This window comes from Rhipicephalus microplus, chromosome 1 (assembly GCF_043290135.1).
Source record: "Rhipicephalus microplus isolate Deutch F79 chromosome 1, USDA_Rmic, whole genome shotgun sequence".
Taxonomy (NCBI): Eukaryota; Metazoa; Arthropoda; class Arachnida; order Ixodida; family Ixodidae; genus Rhipicephalus; species Rhipicephalus microplus.
The window spans coordinates 4,515,670-4,523,889 of record NC_134700.1 but is presented as its reverse complement, the minus strand read 5'-3'; positions in this window follow the sequence as shown (position 1 = coordinate 4,523,889).

The following is an 8,220-nucleotide window of genomic DNA, read 5'->3' as shown; positions in this document are numbered from 1 at the left end:
ATAATTGGTTAACGGGGTGTTAAAGTGCGACTTAGTTGGGTCGATGGCTAAATTGGTTAACGTGGTTGTGAAATTGGGTGTTAAATTGCGACTTACTTGGGTCGATGGCTAAATTGGTTAACGTGGTTGTAGGAGGGGGTGTTAAATGAGTGAACACGTACACACGTATGCGAAAAGGCAGCGCTGGTCGAAGGGACGTCGATCATTGTGTTTGTGGATTCGTTGGAATTCATTTCACCGCGACCTTGGACGTCGACGCGCCGTACAAACCAACCGACGAGCGGCAACTGAGCGAGCGAGCGCCGACATTGAGTACATATACAGCGCGACGGTGCATGCACTGTCAGCTGTTGAATGTTCTCGAAGCGCGACGCCACATGCGCGTCCCCTGGAGAATCAGGAGAATTGTAGATGTCGAACGCGGTGTGTAGAGGAGGAAGGGTGCACAGATGGTGGAGGAAAGAAGCGCGCCCGGTGTGTAGAGGAGGAAGGGATGCACAGATGGTGGAAGAGTGGGCGACGGCGCATGCGCGCGCGTCAGCTGTCGAATGTTCGAGAAGCGGTGCGGACGGCGCACTACAAGGCGCGAGTATAAGATGCTTCCGCATCTAAAACACTAAGTGACATTGTTTAATGCGGTTTTACGACGGTTGATATCTTAACCTAACCTAACATTCGCACTTGTATCTAAAAGCGCTCTATTACACTGTTTCGTTCACAATTACGATATTTGCATAACCTCACAGTTTTTCACCAACTTATTGCAGTACAGAACGCTGTATCTCGCTAAATGACATCATTCTTTAAGGTTTAACGATAATTGCATGCGCTTTAACGAGAATATCACAACATAGCAGTTTCGCACTTGTAACGGTACAACACGCAGTATTTGGCATGTTAATGCCGTTTTGTGTGCTTTCACAACATTTCACCTATCGCAGTTTCGTACTCGCAATAAAACAACACTATCTCGTTAGATGACGTCGTTTTTGGTGGTTTCACGACGCTACCTAGCTTAAACTAACATAACTCAACCTAACATAACCTTCGCACTTCTATCGTTAGAAAACGTTTTACTCGCTACTTTACATTGCTTTCTACAACATTACGACGGTTTCAAGCGCTTTCAGATTAGATATCGCAGTTCCCAACTTGTAAAGGTGAAAAACACTGCATCTCACTAAGTGACATTGTTTAATGCGGTTTTACGACGGTTCATACCTTAACCTAACGTAACCTAACCTAACCTAACCTAACCTAACCTTACCTAACCTAACCTAACCTAACCCAACCCAACCCAACCTAACCTAACCTAACCTAAACTAACCTAACCCAACCTAACCTAACCTAACCTAACCCAACCTAACCCAACCCAACCCAACCTAACCTAACCTAACCTTACCTGACCCAACCTAACCTAACGTAACCTAACCTAACATAACCTAACGTAACCTAACCTAACGTAACCTAACCTAACCTAACCCAACCCAACCCAACCCAACAACACCCAACCCAACCCAACAACACCCAACCCAACCTAACCTAACCTAACCTAACCAAATTATCCTTACCTAACCTAACCTAACCTAACGTAACCTAACCTAACGTAACCTAACCTAACCTAACGTAACCTAACCTAACCTAACCTAACCTAACCTAACCTAACCCAACCTAACCTAACCTAACCTAACCTAACGACGGTTGCAAGCGCTTTCACATTAGATATCGCAGTTCCCGACTTGTAATGGTGAAAAACACTAAGTGACATTGTTTAATGTGGTTTTACGACGGTTCATAACTTAACCTAACCTAACATTCGCGCTTGTATCTCAAAACGCTCTATTACTCTGTTTCGTTCACAATTACGATATTTGCATAACCTCACAGTTTTTCACCAACTTATTACAGTACAGAACGCTGTCTCTCGCTAAATGACATCATTCTTTAAAGTTTCATGATTCTTGCATGCGCTTTAACGAGAATATCACAACATAGCAGTTTCGCACTTGTAACGGTACAACACGCAGTATTTGGCTTGTGCATGCCGTTTTGTGTGCTTTCACAATATTTCACCTATCGCAGTTTCGTAGTCGCAATAAAACAACACTATCTCGCTAGATGACGTCGTTTTTGGTGGTTTCAGGACGCTACCTAGCTTAAACTCAACCTAACATAACCTTCGCACTTCTATCGTTAGAAAACGTTGTACTCGCTACTTTACAATGCTCTCTACAACATTACGACGGTTTCATGCGCTTTCATATTAGATATCGCAGTTCCCGACTTGTAATTGTGAAAAACACTGCATCTCACAAAGTGACATTGTTTAATGCGGTTTTACGACGGTTCATAACTTAACCTAACCTAACATTCGCGCTTGTATCTCAAAACGCTCTATTAAACTGTTTCGTTCACAATTACGATATTTGCATAACCTCACAGTTTTTCACCAACTTATTGCAGTACAGAACGCTGTATCTCGCTAAATGACATCGTTCTTTAAGGTTTCACGATGCTTGCATGCGCTTTAACGAGAATATCACATTATAGCAGTTTCGCACTTGTAACGGTACAACACGCAGTATCTGGCTTGTTCATGCCGTTTTGTGTGCTTTCACAACATTTCACCTCTTGCAGTTTCGTACATGCAATAAAACAACACTATCTCATTAGATGACGTCCTTTTTGGTGGTCTCACGACGCTACCTAGCTTAAACTAACATAACTCAACCTAATATAACCTTCGCACTTCTATCGTTAGAAAACGTTTTACTCGCTACTTTACAATGCTCTCTACAACATTACGCCGGTTTCATGCGCTTTCATATTAGATATCGCAGTTTCCGACTTGTATTGGTTAAAAACACTGCATCTCACTAAGTGAGATTGTTTAATGCGGTTTTACGACGGTTCATATCTTACCTAACCTAACATTCGCACTTGTATCTCAAAACGCTCTATTACACTGTTTCGTTCACAATTACGATATTTGCCTGACCTCACAGTTTTTCACCAACTTATTACAGTACAGAACGCTGTATCTCGCTAAATGACATCATTCTTTAAGGTTTCACGATGCTTGCATGCGCTTTAACGAGAATATCACAACATAGCCGTTTCGCACTTGTAACGGTACAACACGCAGTATTTGGCTTGTTCATGCCGTTTTGTGAGCTTTCACAACATTTTACCTATCGCAGTTTCGTACTCGCAATAACACAACACTATCTCGTTAGATGACGTCGTTTTTGGTGGTTTCACGACGCTACCTAGCTTGAACTAACATAACTCAACCTAACATAACCTTCGCACTTCTATCGTTAGAAAACGTTTTACTCGTTACTTTACAATGCTCTCTACAACATTACGACAGTTTCATGCGCTTTCACAATAGATATCACAGTTCCCGACTTGTAATGGTGAAAAACAATGCATCTCACTTAGTGACATTGTTTCATGCGGTTTTACGACGGTTCATATCTTAACCTAACCTAACGTTCGCACTTGTATCTAAAAACACTCTATCACACTGTTTCGTTCACATTTAAGATATTTGCATGACCTCACAGTTTTTCTCCAACTTATTACAGTACAGAACGCTGTATATCGCTAAATGACATCATTCTTTAAGGTTTCACGATGCTTGCATGCGCTTTAACGAGAATATCACAACATAGCAGTTTCGCACTTGTAACGGTGCAACACGCAGTATTTGGCTTGTTCATGCCGTTTTGTGTGCTTTCACAACATTTCACCTGTTGCAGTTTCGTACATGAAATAAAACAATTATATCTCGTTAAATGTCGTCCTTTTTGGTGGTTTCACGACGCTACCTAGCTTAAATTAACATAATTCAACCTAACATAACCTTCGCACTTCTATCGTTAGAAAACGTTTTACTCGCTACTTTACAATGCTTTCTGCAACATTACGACGGTTTCATGCGCTTTTACTTTAGATATCGCAGTTCCCGACTTGTAATGGTGAAAAACACTGCATCTAACAAAGTGACATTGTTTAATGCGGTTTTACGACTGTTCATAACTTAACCTAACCTAACATACGCACTTGTATCTAAAAACGCTCTATTACACTGTTTCGTTCACAATTACGATATTTGCATAACCTCACAGTTTTTCACCAACTTATTGCAGTACAGAATGCTGTATCTCGCTAAATGACATCATTCTGTAAAGTTTCACGATGCTTGCATGCGCTTTAACGAGAATATCACAACATAGCAGTTTCGCACTTGTAACGGTACAACACGCAGTATTTGGCTTGTGCATGCCGTTTTGTGTGCTTTCACAACATTTCACCTATCGCAGTTTCGTACTCGCAATAAAACAACACTATCTCGTTAGATGACGTCGTTTTTGGTGGTTTCACGACACTACCTAGCTTAAACTAACATAACTCAACCTAACATAACCTTCGCACTTCTATCGTTAGAAAACGTTTTACTCGCTACTTTACATTGCTTTCTACAACATTACGACGGTTTCGAGCGCTGTCACATTAGATATCGCAGTTCCCAACTTGTAAAGGTGAAAAACACTGCATCTCACTAAGTGACATTGTTTAATGCGATTTTACGAGGGTTCATATTTTAACCTAACCTAACATTCGCGCTTGTATCTCAAAACGCTGTATTACACTGTTTCGTCACAATTACGATATTTGCATGACCTCACGGTTTTTCACCAACTTATTACAGTACAGAACGCTGTCTCTCGCTAAATGACATCATTCTTTAGGGTTTCACGATAATTGCATGCGCTTTAACGAGAATATCACAACATAGCAGTTTCGCACTTGTAACGGTACAACACGCAGTATCTGGCTTGTTCATGCCGTTTTGTGTGCTTTCACAATATTTCACCTATCGCAGTTTCGTAGTCGCAATAAAACAACACTATCTCGTTAGATGACGTCGTTTTTGGTGGTTTCACGACGCTATCTAGCTTAAACTAACATAACCTAACATAACCTTCGCATTTCTATCGTTAGAAAACGTTTTACTCGCTACTTTACATTGCTTTCTACAACATTACGACGGTTTCGAGCGCTTTCACATTAGATATCGCAGTTCCCAACTTGTAAAGGTGAAAAACACTGCATCTCACTAAGTGACATTGTTTAATGCGGTTTTACGACGGTTGATATCTTAACCTAACCTAACATTCGCACTTGTATCTGAAAGCGCTCTATTACACTGTTTCGTTCACAATTACGATATTTGCATAACCTCACAGTTTTTCACCAACTTATTGCAGTACAGAACGCTGTATCTCGCTAAATGAAATTGTTCTTGAAGGTTTCACGATGCTTGCATGCGCTTTCACGAGAATATCACATTATAGCAGTTTCGCACTTGTAACGGTACAACACGCAGTATCTGGCTTGTTCATGCCGTTTTGTGTGCTTTCACAATATTTCACCTATCGCAATTTCGTAGTCGCAATAAAACAACACTATCTCGTTAGATGACGTCGTTTTTGGTGGTTTCACGACGCTACCTAGCTTAAACTCAACCTAACATAACCTTCGCACTTCTATCGTTAGAAAACGTTTTACTCGCTACTTTACAATGCTCTCTACAACATTACGACGGTTTCATGCGCTTTCACATTAGATATCGCAGTTCCCGACTTGTAATGGTGAAAAACACTGCATCTCACAAAGTGACATTGTTTCATGCGGTTTTACGACGGTTCATATCTTTACCTAACCTAACGTTCGCACTTGTATCTAAAAACGCTCTATCACACTGTTTCGTTCACATTTAAGATATTTGCATGACCTCACAGTTTTTCTCCAACTTATTACAGTACAGAACGCTGTATATCGCTAAATGACATCATTCTTTAAGGTTTCACTATGCTTGCATGCGCTTTAACGAGAATATCACAACATAGCAGTTTCGCACTTGTAACGGTGCAACACGCAGTATTTGGCTTGTTCATGCCGTTTTGGTGCTTTCAACACATTTCACCTGTTGCAGTTTCGTACATGAAATAAAACAATTATATCTCGTTAGATGTCGTCCTTTTTGGTGGTTTCACGACGCTACCTAGCTTAAACTAACATAATTCAACCTAACATAACCTTCGCACTTCTATCGTTAGAAAACGTTTTACTCGCTACTTTACAATGCTCTCTGCAACATTACGACGGTTTCATGCGCTTTTACTTTAGATATCGCAGTTCCCGACTTGTAATGGTGAAAAAAACTGCATCTTACTAAGTGACATTGTTTAATGCGGTTTTACGACGGTTGATATCTTAACCTAACCTAACATTCGCACTTGTATCTAAAAGCGCTCCATAACACTGTTTCGTTCACAATTACGACATTTGCATAACCTCACAGTTTTTCACCAACTTATTGCAGTACAGAACGCTGTATCTCGCTAAATGAAATTGTTCTTGAAGGTTTCACGATGCTTGCATGCGCTTCAACGAGAATATCACATTACAGCAGTTTCGCACTTGTAACGGTACAACACGAAGTATCTGGCTTGTTCATGCCGTTTTGTGTGCTTTCACAATATTTCACCTATCGCAGTTACGTAGTCGCAATAAAACAACACTATCTCGTTAGATGACGTCGATTTGGTGGTTTCACGATGCTACCTAGCTTAAACTCAACCTAACATAACCTTCGCACTTCTATCGTTAGAAAACGTTTTACTCGCTACTTTACATTGCTTTCTACAACATTACGACGGTTTCGAGCGCTTTCACATTAGATATCGCAGTTCCCAACTTGTAAAGGTGAAAAACACTGCATCTCACTAAGTGACATTGTTTAATGCGGTTTTACGACGGTTGATATCTTAACCTAACCTAACATTCGCACTTGTATCTAAAAGCGCTCTATAACACTGTTTCGTTCACAATTACGACATTTGCATAACCTCACAGTTTTTCACCAACTTATTGCAGTACAGAACGCTGTATCTCGCTAAATGAAATTGTTCTTGAAGGTTTCACGATGCTTGCATGCGCTTTCACGAGAATATCACATTATAGCAGTTTCGCACTTGTAACGGTACAACACGCAGTATCTGGCTTGTTCATGCCGTTTTGTGTGCTTTCACAATATTTCACCTATTGCAGTTTCGTAGTCGCAATAAAACAACACTATCTCGTTAGATGATGTCGTTTGTGGTGGTTTCACGACGCTACCTAGCATAAACTCAACCTAACATAACCTTCGCACTTCTATCGTTAGAAAACGTTTTACTCGCTACTTTACAATGCTCTCTACAACATTACGACGGTTTCATGCGCTTTCACATTAGATATCGCAGTTCCGGGCTTGTAATGGTGAAAAACACTGCATCTCACAAAGTGACATTGTTTCATGCGGTTTTACGACGGTTCATATCTTAACCTAACCTAACGTTCGCACTTGTATCTAAAAACGCTCTATCACACTGTTTCGTTCACATTTAAGATATTTGCATGACCTCACAGTTTTTCTCCAACTTATTACAGTACAGAACGCTGTATATCGCTAAATGACATCATTCTTTAAGGTTTCACGATGCTTGCATGCGCTTTAACGAGAATATCACAACATAGCAGTTTCGCACTTGTAACGGTGCAACACGCAGTATTTGGCTTGTTCATGCCGTTTTGTGTGCTTTCACAACATTTCACCTGTTGCAGTTTCGTACATGAAATAAAACAATTATATCTCGTTAGATGTCGTCCTTTTTGGTGGTTTCACGACGCTACCTAACTTAAACTAACATAATTCAACCTAACATAACCTTCGCACTTCTATCGTTAGAAAACGTTTTACTCGCTACTTTACAATGCTCTCTGCAACATTACGACGGTTTCATGCGCTTTTACTTTAGATATCGCAGTTCCCGACTTGTAATGGTGAAAAACACGGCATCTAACAAAGTGACATTGTTTAATGCGGTTTTACGACTGTTCATAACTTAACCTAACCTAACATTCGCGCTTGTATCTCAAAACGCTCTATTACACTGTTTCGTTCACAATTACGATATTTGCATGACCTCACAGTTTTTCACCAACTTATTACAGTACAGAACGCTGTCTCTCGCTAAATGACATCATTCTGTAAAGTTTCACGATGCTTGCATGTGCTTTAACGAGAATATCACAACATAGCAGTTTCGCACTTGTAACGGTACAACACGCAGTATTTGGCTTGTGCATGCCGTTTTGTGTGCTTTC